We start from the raw sequence: 17081 nt of genomic DNA, 5'->3' as shown, positions 1-17081 counted from the left end.
CTAGGGTCAGATGGAAGGGGAGGAGGACTTTCCCTATCAGTGGACTGGGGAGGGGCATGGGAGGAAATGAGGGAAGGAGGGTGGGATTGGGAGGGAATGAGAGAGGGGACTACAGCTGGGATACAAAGTGAATAAATTGTAATTAATATAAAAAATAAAAAATTAAAAAAGAAATACAAAGAAATCAATATAGATGCATGTTTTTTTTTTCTATGTAAGATTATTATTTTGAGGAGTGTGAGGCAGAGAGAGGTGAGGGAAATTTCTTCAGCCTCCCCAGGTCCCAGGAGGAGGAACAGATCCCACCTACTAAGTGGCTCATGCTGTACTATGGGGAATTTGGGCAAATTCTGCCCCAAGGGGAAAAAGGAGGGTGTAAAGCTGCATTAGCCGGAAAGGCGGTGCTACTGGGTGTGGGGGGCTTACAGGGCTGCAGGAAGAGGGCAAGGAAGTGTCGGCTTTGCAAGATCCTCAAACCTTGGGGGATAACAGTGGCAGATCGGTCTCATACAGTAATTCAGAGATGCACACATAGGTGAAGGTCATCTGTTCAGGGTCCTTGAACTGTTCGCTAACCAGTCCAATGACAGGTGAAGCTGGAAGCTTGGAGGCAGCTGGTTAGCATTCATGTCTCCCAGGGCCAGCATGTTGCAGATCTGTGCAATAAAAGGACTGATCTGGTTCTTGATCTGCGTGAAGCAGCCCAGGCCCTGCTTCAAGCTGGTGGGGAGTTCTGCAGCCTGACTGTAGGCCAGTGGGTTCTATGTTGAACATTACCACCAAGAAATTCGTGCTGTTCACTAGCCTCATGATGTCAGCATACCTCATGGCCTCATCAATGTCAGGGAAGGTGCTCAAAGCTGCTATATCGTCTTTTTGCCTAGGCCTCATCCAGGCTGGGATCTATCCCCACAGCAAAGAGGTTTTCATGGCCTTTTAACTTGGAGGACTTCTGATCAAAAGATCCCGAGATGTTGTGAACTGGGTCTGTGGAAACGGTTAGGACACTCTCACATCCCTTAGACAAATGGACATCCACCTAAAGCTGCAGGTAGCCTTACCAGTGCCTTGCCCTGGACGGAGATCCACGTCAGGCTGCGCAGCTGGATGATATTGCTAAGAGTGGCTTCCATGTCAGGTGCATCCTCACCTACTACCAAGCAGCTCCATAGCCATATTGGAGCCCTCTAAATGCATGTTATAAACATATCACATATATTGTTAAATTTGTTATGGTGCCATATTTGGTGTACTTACTCTATGTATAAAAATCACATATCTGAGTGTTTTTAACATATGACTAGGCAGTGTTAAAATCAATACAAAATTTGTGGATCTCATGTGTTCAGGTACCTAGGCTTGAATCAATATACTTTGGACGTAATAAATATTGAATAGTCACATCGGTAGATGTCATTTACATTTTCCATTAAGAGCGACACATTACCATCCTCTATGGAATAACAGTGTTACTAATGATGGTAGATTTCATTCCTTTTGGTTTGCGTATGTCCTTTGTATATATTTTATTTTGCACAATTCATGCCTTACTAAATTATGTTTATAAGTACACTATACAATATTTATAGGAAAGTAAAAAAGAAAAGTTCCCTTAGCTATTATTCATATATTGGATTCCTCAAGGAAAATCTTTAAGCTTAAACAGATTTGGTGTTTGAGGTTCGTTGGGACAGTATGGTCACTTTTGTACATCAGTTATAACTGTTGAAGAGTTTTGACCCATTCTGCCTGAATGCAGGCAGAGGGCACTGGATTTCACAGATGGTTGTGAACCACCATGTGGTTGCTCAGAATTGAACTGAGGACCTTTGGAAGAACAGCCTGTGGTCTTAACCTCTGAACCATCTCTCCAGCACCCAAGTTTTGACTTTTAAAAAGCGTATTCTAATGAAATAATTTCAAAAGTTTGAAAGTTAAAAAGAAAAATAACTTTAAAAACAATTTTGTTATTCTACAGAAATATATAAGCACAATTTGTTTTGCCAAAAATTTCAAAATGGAAGGAGGAATATAGCACACAAAAAGAAAGAAAGAAAAACTTTTATATTCTGCAAGAGTTACAGAAGTACATAAGTACTATTTTAATGCACAAACATTTCTGACGACTATAATGTTAATGAATTTTACCACTTAAATCTCCAAGGAGACAGCTTATTATTACTACTGTCACATTAATAGAAATTAAATATATAGTAGCTGAAAAGCCTGGATCTGTTATATAATAATCCACCAGACACATTTTTTCAGCCTTTATGTTATTAGGTCCTATTAGTTTCTTCTCAAAGAACAAAGAATAAATCTTAACTGTTCATTTCTTCATTCCTTCATGTGTCCTCAAAATCATATATGCTAGCTAATAAAGCATAGACAATCTATGATGTAGATAGCAATATAACTAATATTTCACAAATATTTAAGTAAACATGCTACAAAAGAGTGACATTGATAATTATTCTTACCTCATGGCTATGAGCTTTCAAACTCATTTTTATGGTCATATTATATTTCACTTTAAAATGGCCAATGAATGAAGATGTGTGTCTTCATCTATGTTTAGGAGAGAACAGACCTTGTCCTTACTTCTATCAATGGTTAATTACATGAGCAATGTCAACACACACACACACACACACACACACACACACAGCACAACACATATTTTAAAGAATTTTGAAACCAGAGTGTGGCTTAAATATAGAGGCAATAGTATGACTAATTTAATCTCCATAGAAACGAGTTGTTTAGCCTGACCTCATTTAACATGCTCCCTGTAAACAATATACTTTAATTTTTGTTAAACAGTTGTAAAACTAATTTGTTATTCTACAGTTAAAATTTTGATTGATGCTGAGAAGGTTTTCCTGATATCCATGCTTAACTATCTGACATAGCCAAGGCATAAAGATAGTTGGAAAAGAGAACAGAACATTCTTCAAAATGTGTCAATTTATTTATTTATTTATTTATTTATTTATTTATTTATTTGGGAACTAGAGCCTTAATACTGTGACAATAAATTATGTTATAAAGGTCAAAGGAACAAATCACAAACATTGACAAATTTCCTTATGCAAGAGTATTATATGAATTGATTGTAAAATTTAACATTAAGACAAATAAAACTTTATAGAGCTCTACGTACTAGTGGCAAACATATCTATAAAACTTGCTTGGGGAGAATGTCTTGCTTCAATGGCTGTAAAGGCCTGAATGATCAAGGCTGCATCACACTGTTGTGAGACTCTAATCTTGCATATATACCACAGGCAAACCAAGGAGACCAACACCAGAAGGCCTGCTAACGCTCCCATGCCCGCCCATTCCTTCAGATGATTCATGGCTGCAGCAATCCATGATGATAATCCTGTGGCTAGTCCTGCGTCCACTCTGGTAGAATTTACTGTGACAATGGCCACTCTCAGCTGCTCCATTGTAGTATCGAATTCTCCAGTCCAATTACCTAAAATATAGCTCGACAATTGTTTAGACAGATTTGCAGCACAGGAAAAATTCTCATGTTATATGCTAGTGACTCAAAGTCCAGCATATTTTCACTGACAGCCAAGTTGTTGATGCCCCAGGTCCCGCCTCTGAGAAAAAGGTATCGGACGGGTCTGATGCTCTTTGGGTGGATGACACCTAAACGAACATCGGTACAAAGTCCCAATCTATTTCTAATATCAGAGATCAGACCTCTACTCTTGCCTGATGCATCTAAAACAAAAAGGGGGAACTGTAGAGAGCTGCGGAATGCTGTGCCTTAAAGATGGAGCTGGTTTCCGCCTTCCACCTTCCGGATGGTGAGTGCTCTCTGTCAAAAACAACTCCACATTTGGCTAAGGCTGAGGATCTGGCTTGCTTCCGTGTAAGTGGACCAATCTGCATTGCCCACATGGCACGCCTGGGTTGGCTACCCAGAGGCTATTTAAGCTGTGGGCTGGCTTTCCCCAGGGTCCGAGGATTGTTCAAGGTTCCTGAATAAACTGCATTGAACAAAAAAAAAAAAAAAAACTTGCATATTTTCTGTCGGATAGTGTAAAATAAAGCAGCTCAGGGAAGTAAGTGTGCTTTCAATGAACTGATACAGAAAAAATTAAGTTATATTATTAAACAGATTATTCAATTTACAGAAATATTTTAATACATCTTTTTTAATGTAAATTTAAGCATGTCTTCTTTAAATCATATGCATGATGCACCTAAGCATTTATATATTCATGTGCAATATGTAAATTTCTATGTTTATTACTATTGTATTATATATAAAATTTACTTGATATTTTAAAATTTGTTTTTATTTTATGTGTATGAGTGTTTGCCTGCATACATACATGCACACCGTATGAAAACCTTGTGCCCATGGAAGCCATAAGAGGTCTTAGGTGGCCTGGGATTGGAGTTACAGGCACTTATTAATTTTTTTAGTTATTGCAATTTATTCACCATGTATCCCAGCTCTGTCCCCCTCCCTAGTCCTCTCACAATCCCACCCTTCCTCCCTCTTCTCCTCCTGTGCCCTCTCCAATTCCACTGATAGGGGGGTCCTCCTCCCTTTCCATCTGACCCTAGCCTATTAGGTTTCATCAACACTGGTTGCATCTTCTTCCTCTGTGGCCAGGCAAAGCTGCCCCATAGCTCTTCAATATAGTTCTTAAAGTCCTTGCTAGTGCAATCAATGAAAGGAGATCAAGGGGATTCAAATCAGAAAGGAAGAAGTCCAAGTATGACTATTTGCAAATGATATGATGGAATACAGGCACTTTTGAGCCACTGTTTTGGTGCTAGGACTCACAATTAGAGAAATACTTAGTTTTAAATCGTCAATTAATACCTGAATTAAATCAAATTGTGTGATTTTAGGAGCATGATTTTTCACTCATTTCCTTTTGTCAAATTCTAACAAATGACTAGTTTTCATTAGGCATCCCAAACAAAATGCATAAGTATTAATTGCATGCCAGTTAAAACACAGTGGTAATATAGCTTTCCATCTTTGCCACACTTTTTATTAATTACATGATTTCGGTAGAATTAAAGCTGCCTTTGGGAAGAAAGCAAATGACGCAATTCTAAAATTTGTAATGAGCACAGGACATGTGATTTCAGTCTTCTTCAAGGCTAATGGGTTTTGAACATCAATATTCAGACAATTACCAGAAGCCTTTGCTGGGATGAAACAACCCTAAATTCAATTAAAATAAATTCTACCATATCCTCCTTAAGGATGTGACCCCTGGAAGCTACAGCACTCCCTAATAGAAGGTCCCACATATGAGAAGCACAACATGGACTTGAAACAGTCACAAAACAGGACGACAAAGTTAGATGGGTAGTGAGTTGTGAATGTTGATCTAAGAGGACTTAAGGGCAAGAGATGAATGCCATCAAAATTCATTGTATAGATTTCTCTATGAACTAATAAAAGTTATAAATTAAAAAAATAGAAATTGAATTAGAGGATTTCAAGTAGGTCACAGAATTATATGGTCTATGTGACTGCAGCAAGTCCAAGTCTGTGTACACTGAGAACTCTAAATTTCTGCGTATGGACAAGTAAGAAAAATATCATATCACCAACTATCTGTTGGTTAGGAGGTGACAGGCTGGACTGGGTTATAGAGTAATTTTTTAAAAAATAAATGTATGTATATACTTATTTATATAAAAAATTTAAAAATCTTATTTATTATTTATTATAATTTATACACTTTGCATTCTGGCAGTGGTCCAATCCCTCGTCTCCTTCCAATCCTGCTGTCCCTTCCTCATCTCCCTATGCCCCTCCCCTAGTCCACTGATAGGGGAGGTCTTCCTCCCCTTCCATCTGACCCTCGCTTATCAGGTCTCATCAGGACTTGCTGCATTGTCTTCCTCTGTGGCCTGCTCAGGCTGCTCCCCTTGGGGGATGGGGGGAAGAGTGATCAGAGAACCTGCCACTGAGTTCATGTTAGAGACAGCCCCTGCTCCTCTTACTAGAGGACCCACTTGGAGACTCAATCTATGGGCTACAACTGACCAGGGGTTTGGGGTCCTTTGCATGTTCCTTGGTTAGGTATCACTCTGATTCTCTGCATGGCCACCAGAGCCCAGTTTTGTTTGTTTGTTTGTTTTTGTTTTTTGGCTCTGTTGATCTCCTTTTGGAGCTCCTCTCTCCAGGTCTTTCTCTCTCCCCCTTTTTTCATAAAATTCTATGCACTTTGCCCAATGTTTGGCTTTGAATCTCAGCCTCTGCTTTGAAACCTCAATCAGTAGAGTCTTCTGTGGCCCTCTGTGGTAGGCTTCCGTCCTGGTCCCTGTTTTCTCCTGCTTCTGATGTTTATAGTGTTTGCCCTTCTGAATGAGGACTGATCATCCTACCCAGGGTCTTTCTTGTTGTTTAGCTTCTTCAGGAGTATAAATTTTAGTATGTTTATCCTATATTATATGTCTAAAATCCACTTATGAGAGATTATATACCATGTGTGTCTTTCATAGGGTAATTATTTTTTTAATTTTATTTTTTTAAATATTAGTTACAGTTTATTAACTGTGTACCCCAGCTGTAACCCACTCCCTTCTTCCCTCCCAATCCCACCCTCCCTCCCTCATCTCCTCCCTGCCCCTTTTCAAGTTCACAGATAGGGGAGGTCCTCCTCTCATTGCATCTGACCCTAGCTTATTGGGTTTCTTCAGGACTGGCTGCCATGTCCTCCTCTGTGGCCTAGCAAGGCTGTTCCTCCCTCTGGGGTGGGGGAGGATGAGGTCAAAGAGCCAGACATTGAGTTCATGTCAGAAATAGAGTAAATTTTTTTTGTTTGTTTTGGTTTTTTTTGTTTGTTTGTTTTTTTTTTTTTTATCAGTTACATTTTATTAACTCTGTATCCCAGCCATGTCCCGATCCCTCATTCCCTCCCAGTCCCTCCCTCCCTCCCTCATCTCCACCGTGCCCCTTTCCAAGTCCACTGATGGGGGGGACCTCCTCCCCATTCATCTGATCCTGTTTTATCAGGTATCTTCAGGACTGGCTGCAAAGCCCTCCTCTGTGGCATAACAGGACTGCTCCTCCCTTCGGGGGTGGGGAGACCAAAGAGCCAGTCATTGAGTTCCTGTTAGAAATAGTCCCTGTTCCCCTCACTTTGGGAAACCAATTGGTTACTGAGCTACCACAGGCTACATCTGAGTGGAAGTTCTAGGTTATATCCATACATGGTCCTTGGTTAAATGTCAGTCTCAGAAAAGACCCTGTGCCCAGATATATTTGGTCCTTGTAAATTTTTTAATGACTGAAGAGTCCTATAATGCCAAAGCAGTTTTATAGGATTTTAAATATTCTGTAGCAAACAAAAAATTTAAAATATTTTCTTTGATGTTTTATGTTTTTTATGTTTTTGAGACTAATACAGCTACAGCATTCCTATAAGCCCTTGCCTACTCTCTTTTATTCCTCTCTTTCAACTTCAGTAACTCTTTTATTCCTATGATGATGCATATATATATATGCATCTATATTTATAATAAAATCTTCTTAGTCTGAATAATGTTGCTTGCATGCATGTTTTTGGAATTGGCTCTTTGTAATTGCATAAGCAACTGGTGTGCACTTCTTGGAGGCAGTAGAAAATTTAAAAGAACATAGAAAACCAAACTCCAGAGATATTAGTCTTTTTCATTCTCTTTAAAAAAAAATCTTTTAGGAGCAGTCATTGCACTTATCCTCTGAGCCAAAGGAGCTCCACAAGGAGAGCAACAGAACCAAAAATCTGGGCACAGGGGTCTTTCCTGAGACTGATACTCCAAACAAGAACCATGCATGGAGATAACAAAAACCCCTGCACAGAAGTAGCCCATGGCAGCTCAGTGTCCAAGAGGGTTCCCCAATAGGAGCAGAGACCAACTCTGACATGAACTCAGTGGCTGGCTCTTTGATCACCTCCACTTGAGGGGGAAGCAGCATTACCAGTCCACAGAGGAAGACAAAGAAACCAGTCCTGATGAGACCTGATATAATAGGGTCAGATGGAGGGGAGAAGGACCTCCCCTGTTATTGGATTGGGAGAGGGGCATAGGAGAAGAAGAGGTAGGAAGGGTGGGATTGGAAGAGGATGGAGGAGGGGGCTACAGAGGGGATACAAAGTAAATAAACTTTAATTAACAAAAATGTTTAAAAATTCTTTTTTTATGAGAAATATTTTTGTTTTGCTATTTTTTATTATTGTTGATTATTATTAGTTACATTTTATTAACTCTGTATCCCAGCTGTATCCGGCTCCCTTATCCCTCCCCCCATCCCACCTTCTCTCCCTCAGCTTCTCCCTGCCCCTTTCCAAGTCCACGGATTAGGGAGGACCTCCTCCCCTTTCATCTGGCCCTGTTTTATCAGGTATCTTCAGGACTGGCTGCAAAGTCCTCCTCTGTGTCCTAGCAGGACAGCTCCTCCCTTGGGGGGTGGGGAGGTCAAAGAGCCTGCCATTGAGTTCCTGTCAGAGATAGTCCCTGTTCCCTTTACTATGCGAAACCAATTGGTTATTGAGCTACCATGAGCTTTGTCCGAGCAAAGGTTCTAGATTATATCCATACATGGTCCTTGGTTGGAGAAACAGTTTCAGAAAAACCCCCTGTTACCTTGTTTAGGTCTGTAGATGGCTATCCTATATTATCTGGCTAATATCTGCTTATAGCACGTGTATACCATGTCTGTCTTTCTGTTTCTGGGCTACCTCACTCAGGATGATCTCTTCTGGTTCCTTCCATTTGCCTGCAAATTTCATGATTTTGTTGTTTTTAATAGCTGAATAGTATTCCATTGTGAATTGCACCACAAATTTCTCCGTTGAGGGACAACTGGGTTGTTTACTTATCCTGGTTATTACACATAAAACTGCTATGAACATAGCTGAGCAAATGTCTTTACTTAATGGTGGGACATCTTGTGTATATATGTCCAGGAGTGTATGGAGACAACCTGGACACTCTGCTCAGATGTGGCCTATTGGCAGCTCAGTCTCCAAATGGATCTCTGAATGAGGGGAGCAGGGGCTGCCTCTATCATGAACTCTTTTGCCTGCTCTTTGATCACACTGCCCTGGCGATAAGGCCTTGCCAGGCCACAGAGGAAGAGAATGGAGGCAGTACTGAGATAATAAGCTATGGGCAGATGGCAATGGTGGAGAACTCCCTTTTTCAGTGGAATGGAGGAAAGGTATCGGGTAGAAGACTTGCAGATTTAAGGGAGGAGGCTTCATATGGGATATATAATGAATAAATTGTGAAAAAAATAAAATGAAAGTTCTTTTAAATAATATTTCTTTTTTAGAACACAAACAGAAGATTTTACTTAATTCACATAAACCATAAAGAATAAAAGGGAAATTAAATTTCTAACACTGAGCGTTATAGGAGATGTGGCTAATTTTCTTCATCTAAGGTGTGTGGAGAGAGGAATCTTGGGAAGTTATATTTTCTATGTCATTCATTGTCAGTAATCAATGATTATTATTTGTGAACCCTTACTCATATTTCCTTCCTTGTAATTTAATATTACTTTGACTCTGCAATATAAGTCACTTATCCTACATTATTTTATTTTGTTTTTAAGAAACTGGTTGCTGCTTGACCTGTTCCTAAGAGTAACAAATATTCTTTTATTAATTTATTAAACAATGATGGAATGTGTCTAATTTTTGCATAGTAAGTACAACTGTGTCACCTTAATTATATGAGTGTATGTTCAGAATTTATGTAACAGAAATATCTCCACTTTTTAAAGCCCCATTTTATTGTTGTGCATGCCACAACCTAAGGCCAACCCCAGCAGCACACCTTCTCCAAAAAAGCCTCTTATTCTCCATAAACCAGTCCACCAACTAACAATGAGCATTTAAATACATGAGCCTATGGGATCATTATCATTTAAACTATCACATTGATCAGCTCCACACTGTAATAAAAATAACAACCACACACACTCACACACGCACACACACACACATACACACACACACTCACACACCAAACAACGACTATAAAAACAATAAAACAAATAACAACCCAGCAACCAGGAGTCTTCACTTCTGGTTCCCGAATCATCTGGCAACACAAAATTGAATGCTAACTTAATTACACACACAGAAGCTCTGCTAACTACAGCCTGTTGTTGTTTTAGTAACTACCCCATATATTTGTCCAGGAAGCAAATGCAAATAGTATTTATTATTGTTTGATTATTTTAACATTATAGCTGGCAAATCAACTGTAGTGTTTCAGGAAAAAAAAAACAGTATATTTATGAAAAAGTATAAAACCTGTGATACATTTTAGCAAGAGATAAAATTTCTGCAGCTATATAGAAAATAAAGATGTGTTTATTTAAGCGTATTTTCTGCATTCATTAATGTATAGAGTTTTTCTGAAATGTTGGTTCATCATAGCAGTGGAAATGGCTAATATAAAAAGTAAAGAGTACTGAAAAGTTTGCAGAACAAAAAGGAAGTTTATGTTCTGTTGACAGAAATAAAAAAAATGGAAGAGGGATTGAGGAGGAACCCTGGAGATTAGCTGACTACTACATAACATCCTAATCCTGATTTTTAATGTATCCCTACCCTGCTGTATGTACTTAGAAAATACAAGTAGCCATGGATGCCTGAGAAAAATATTACAATGAGAAAAATAAACCAGGTATTAACAGATAAATACTGCATGATCCAACTTAGATATGCAAGCTAACACAGCCAAGTTCCAAAAAGCACCAAATAAAATGATTGCTACCAGGGGCAAGAGTGGAGAGAAAGGAGGGAGAGTCGATTATGAGAGACAGTGTACAGTTACATGGGATGAGTAGATTCTGGAGTTGTAATGTACAGCACAGTCCTTGTCATTAAACAATATCATTGCACAAACAGAAACTGACAGTAGTAAAAAGCAGTGATATGTGAGAAGATACATGTGTTTACTTGCTCAGTTTTGATAATCTTTTCACAACCATAGAATGTATCAATGTGTAGCTATGATTTACATTCCTTTGTATCTGTTAACTATTTCTTAATAAAACTGAAAACAGTAATACCCAAATGCTCTATTTGCTGATGATTGGAAGGGTAATGACTTCTCAGTTGATATAATATGCATACATGTAATAGTAACATATAATATGTAATATATACAGTATACAATGTGAATGCTATGGAAGAACAGGGAAATACTAATATGTATCTATGCATTTATATATATATATATATATATATATATATACACATACATACTCCCGAAATACACAATTATTCATGTAAATCAATACATGTATTGGTTAGGACGAAAAAGTCAATTTCTCTTCAGTTGGTAGTCAAAATTGGCAATAATAAAAATTTTCAGATTATAAAACATTAGCAAAATTATAACCATGAGTTTAAAATTTATGTAGCAAATTGGGAAATATTGTCATCAAGTCACACTCCCTCTTCTCCTCCCAGTCACATCCTCCCACCCTCTTTTCCCATACCTTGTTCTCCCTAAACACTAACTCCAATCTATTTAAGGAAGTTCCAGGAACTAACCAGGCAAAAAAATTAGAGCTGAAAAAGAAAATCAATTTCATGGTATAATAGTGTTTATAAACACTAGCCAAGAGTGATGGCATATGTCTATAAAGCCAGCCTTTATGAGGCAGAAAGAGAATGGGCAGAATTTGAGATCCATGTGCTCATGTCAGATGTAAACCTTTTGTCTAGCATGGAAAACGCTTTATCTTGTAAAACATTTGTCTGGCATGGAAAAGGTAAATATCCCACAGGTGCCTAACTTCAAATAATTAACACCATCATAGCTTCCTTGAGACATACTTAAAGACATATTTGTATCATCCTTTCAAAACACAATGTTTGTGCTCAAATGAATTTTGTTACTTCCTTGCCCCTCATTATCCTGAGTCTAATAAACAAACAAATAGCTTTGATAGAGTTATAGGATTGAGACCAAAGCAAGGAGTTAAAACTAATATCAAATCAAGATCAGGTAAACATTCTAACTAGATCTATAACCCCTAAGGAAATAGAAAAAGCCATTAAAGTCTCAGAACTAATAAAAGCCCAGAGACAGATGGTTTCAGTGGAGAATTCTACCCAATCCTCAAAGAAGAGCTAGTACCACCAGTCCTCAAACCATTTCACAACGTAGAAACTGATGGGACATTGTCAAACTCATTCTTTGAGGCTACAGTCAACCGGATACCTCACCCACACAAACACCCAACAAAGAAAGAGAATTTCAGACCAATTTCCCTTATGTACATTGATGCAAAAATACGTGCAAACCTAATCTAATTACTTATCAAAATACTTCATTCATCATGATAAAGTAGGCTTCATTCCAGGGATACAAAGATGGTTCAATATATGAAAATCTATCAATGTTATCCACTATGTAAACAACTGAAAGAAAAAAATCATATGACCATCTCATTAGAGGCAGAAAAAGCCTTTGACTAAATCCAACACCTTTTCACGACGGAAGTCTTGGAAAGATCAGGAACACAAAGCCATAATTAAACATAATAAAGACAATATACACAAAACCAATATTTAACATCAAATTAAACTGAGAAAAACTCAATGCAATTCCACTAAAATAAGAGACAAAAGCTTCCCACTGTCTCCATGTCTCCTCAATATAGTACTTAAAGTTCTAGGCACATCAGTAAGACAACTGAAGGATATTAAGGGGAAACAAATTGGAAAGAAAGAAGTCAAAGTATCTCTAGTAACAAATGATGTGAGCGTATACTTAAGTAACCCTTAAATTCTATGAGTGATCACCTCCACCTGAAAAATACCTTCATCAAAGTGGCTGGATGCAAAATTAACTAAAAAACAATTAGTAGTACTTCTTTATATAAACAATAAACTGGCAGAGAAAGATAACAAAGATGCATAACAGCTACATAACAGCTACAGGCAATATAAAATATCTGAGTGGAAATGAATTCCTGAACACATCATAAACATCATCCACCATGATCAAGTAGTCTTCATCCAAGGGATGGTTCAATATATGAAAAATCTCTCATTATAATCCATCAAATAAGCAAACTGAAACGATAAAAAAAAAACCCATGTTCATCTCATTTGATGCAGATAAATCTGTTGACAAAACCCAACACTCCTTCATGCTAAAAGTTTTTGAGAGATCAGGAAAACAAGGTGCACACCCCAAAACAATAAAGGTAATATACAGCAAGCTTAGAGCAAACACAATTAAATGGAGAGAAACTTAAAGTAATCTCACTAAAACCAGAGATGAGACAAGGCTTCCCACTCTCTTTGTATTTCTTCAATAAAATACTTGAAGTCCTAGTTAGACCAATAAGACAACTAAAGGAGATGAAGGCTATCCAAGTTGGAAAGGAAAAATTCAAAGTATTACTATTCACAAATGATATTATAGAATGCATAGACTCAAAAATAGTCTCCAAAAATTCTACCAGAAAACTTCCATTGATAATAGACACTTTCAGCAAAATGGCTGAATAACAAAATAATTCAAAAAGATCAGTAGCCCTTCTATGTGCACAGGATGCATGGACTGGGAAAGAAATTGGGGAAACAACACCCTTTGATAACCACAAATAATAAAGAGTATCTTGGTGTAACTGTAACCAAGCAAGTGAAAGACCTGTATGACAAGAATTTCAAGTCTTTGAAAAAAGAAATTAAAGAAGAAATCAGAAGATAAAAAGATCTCCCATGCTCATAGATTGTTAGGATTAACATAGTAAAATTGACCATTTTACAAAAGCGATCTATAGATTTAATTCAATTCCCATCAAAATTCCAACACAATTCTTTACACACCTTGAAAGAGCAATTCTCAACTTTGTGTGGAAAAACAAAAAAACTTAGAATTGCCAAAATGATCCTGTACAACAACAGATCACCTGGAGGTAAATACAAATAAATAAATAAATAAATACCCACCCTATGGAAGATTACAAATCCCCTAACCTATGAAGGATGCTCTGGTAATCTTGCAGACAGGAGCCTGATAGAGTTGTCTTCTCAAAGACTATCTAGCAGCTCCTTAAAACAAAAGCTGAGAATCACAGCCAAACTTAGGGAATCTTGTGGAAAAGTGGGAGGAAAGAAAAAAAAAAATGACCCGCTGAGACTGAATCATCAATCAAAGACCATGCTCCTTGAAATGGTCCTAAGCACCCTACCAAGATGAACAGAGGGGAGCTTTGGCCTTTTATGGGTCCTTTAGTAAGGGAAATGGGGACTGTATTGGACAGAAACTCACTTGCCAGCTTTTTGACCACTTCCCCATGGCGGGGCTCCCTTGCCAGGCCACAGCAGAAGAGTACATGTTCAGTGCTGATGCAACTTGTTGAGCTGGGGTGGGTGGCAAAGAGAGCTTCCCTTTTCTGAGGAAAAGGGGGAGGGAGAGTGGGAGGTAGGGAAGGTGGGACTGGGAGGGGAAGAGGGATGAGGCTACAACAAGGATGTAAAGTGAATAAATTTCTTTTAAAATTAGTAATAAAATATTTTCAAATCAATAAACTTATACTTTTTGATCTTCAATATTTTCATTTGAATTTCTCACATTTAATTTTAACTAGTACATTGACATTAGTAAATAAATCATATTTTTAAACAATTTTATTTTACAATGTACATGTTTTAATTGGCTATAATAGTGAATGTTAATTAATAACACATTGATCTGTTTTTGAATGGAAAATTTTGTTGTGTTTTTAAATGATTTAATTGTGTGCTGATGCCTTTTAAATAGGTACTCTGATAAAGTCAATGAAACCCTGACTTCTGAACAAAATGTGTTAAGCAATAAATAGCTAGTTTAATAAAAAATGACCCAGTAAAATTAATCAATTCTATACCCTTATTTTAAGCTTAATATAGAACCCAAACACAATATTAAAAATTTGTTAATTAATAGATATATTAATCATCTCTTCAAATGATATTCTGTAATTTTGATTTTTCAACATTTTAGTAATGGTTTCCTTCCTCTTCCCCTACTCTGCACTTTCTTAGAGGCATTGCTGGATCTTTACAGTAAATAAATGTGGTAATGTCTATTTTGGACTTTGGGATGTAATCAGTGCAGCTGTGTTTTATTTCTGGGAGGGCTTCATTTCTCAGCTTATGAAATTGTGGGGAAGATGATGAGATAAGTAGGAAGTAAGTAAAAGCGAAGAACTAAGGATGGGAAACATTTGCCTCATTCTCCCCAATAATGATGATAAGGAAAATTTGTTTTACCCCAATGGAACACAGTCTTAAGATGGAAACAGTAACAAGGTATCAAATCACATCCTTCTTCCTGGAGATAATAGAGTTGGAACATTGAAAATTATTCATAATTTTAAGAATATTGAAATATTTTTAGATTTATTTTATTAAAATATTCTTTAAAAGTTATTTTAAAAATCAAATGCTGTTAAGAAACACACACAAAGAAACTTCTTTGTTTATCCATGAATTCACTCCACTCTACCATCTCACTGTCCCACATGGCATTCTTTCTAGCCTTGCTTATGCTTTAACATAAAGTATCTTTGTTTGTCTTAGCTATGTTCTTTCTTCTTAGTATTGCAAAAGCCTTTTGTCTCACTTTTAAATAATCATTTTCCTTTATTGCTATAAGCTCAGTACTACTTAGCTTTAACTTTCAATTTTACACATTCTACTATACTTTAAAGGGAAGCCACAATTGAGTAATTTCATTCATCATATTGGCTTGTGAAGGTTTTGATGCAGGAAAGCTCAGGCCATTGACAAAATCAATATCCCAAATCAAGTGATTGGGGACGTACAAGAACGCTAAGTCTGTACAACTAAGGAATGAGCTACATTGGCTAAATGATTATTCAGGGTCTGAGCAGTCTGCCCAGTATGACTCATGGCTAATGCCCTGGTGGTAGCTCCAACATCCGCCAATGAGATGGTAGTAACAATGGTGGCTGTAGTTCCAAGATCCCTTTTCTGTCTGAAGAGAGTCATAGCGTGAGGGGCATCAATGGGCATAGGCACCCAGTGAGGCATGCGAGTAACCAGGGCATACCTAACTTTACTAGCATTCCAGCATTGGGCAAAAAAGCAAGTATCATTACCACAATTACTTGGCTCTATCTGGCTAATAATGAATAAAAATGGGGGATATAGACAAACAGGTGTGGGCTTATAGGAAATATTATGAGAAGCCTTAACCCCTCGTTGGAACATCCTGCATCAGTTCTAGAACTAGCAGTGGTGGTGTCCGAGGTCTGAGTAGGTTCAGGAGACCATTGCCCCCAGGGGCGAGACATGCTCCATGCCAATTGACTAACTCCATGTTTTCCTCCAATTTTGAAAGTCATTTAAGGTTCTTAAATTATTTTTTTTCCCTTTTTTCTTAAATTTTTCATCAATTACACTTTATTCATTCTGCATCCCCCCATAAGCCCCTCCCTCCTCCCATCCCAATCCCACCCTCCCTCCTCCCTCTGCTTGCATGCCACTCCCCAAGTCCACTAATAGGGGAGGTTCTCCTCTCCTTTCTGATCTTAGTCTGTCAGTTCACATCAAAAGTGGCTGTATTGTCCTCTACTATGGCCTGGTAAGGCTGCTCCCCCCCCCCCCCCAGAGGGAGGTGATTTAGCCAATGTAGCTCATGCCTTAGTTGTACATAAAGGAATTAATGCTCAACTAAAAGGAAGCTTGATGGTGTTCAATCAGATTTGACCTCTTGCAGGAGCAAATTGATACCCTATGTCAAATCGCTCAACCTGGCTGTCAATGAAAGTATGCTGGACTTTGTGTCACTAGCATACAACATGAGAATTTCTCCTGCGCTGCAAATCTGTCTAAACAATTGTCGAGCTATATTTTAGGTAATTGGACTGGAGAATTCGATACTACGATGGAGCAGCTGAGAGTGGCCATTGTCACAGTAAATTCTACCGGAGTGGACGCAGGACTAGCCACAGGATTATCACCATGGATTGCTGCAGCCATGAATCATCTGAAGGAATGGGTGGACATGGGAGTGTTAGCAGGCCTTCTGGTGTTGGTCTCCTTGGTTTGCCTGTG

General features: G+C 38.0%; 1 pseudogene; it reads right to left on the bottom strand.

Annotated features, from left to right (window-relative positions):
• Window positions 1–471: 471 nt before the first annotated feature.
• The window catches only part of LOC110564661 (ATPase GET3-like), a 51631-nt pseudogene continuing 35021 nt past the window's right edge, over window positions 472–17081 (bottom strand).

This window comes from Meriones unguiculatus, chromosome 12 (genome assembly GCF_030254825.1).
Source record: "Meriones unguiculatus strain TT.TT164.6M chromosome 12, Bangor_MerUng_6.1, whole genome shotgun sequence".
Classification (NCBI taxonomy): Eukaryota; Metazoa; Chordata; class Mammalia; order Rodentia; family Muridae; genus Meriones; species Meriones unguiculatus.
This window is presented reverse-complemented; position numbering and strand designations above follow the sequence as displayed.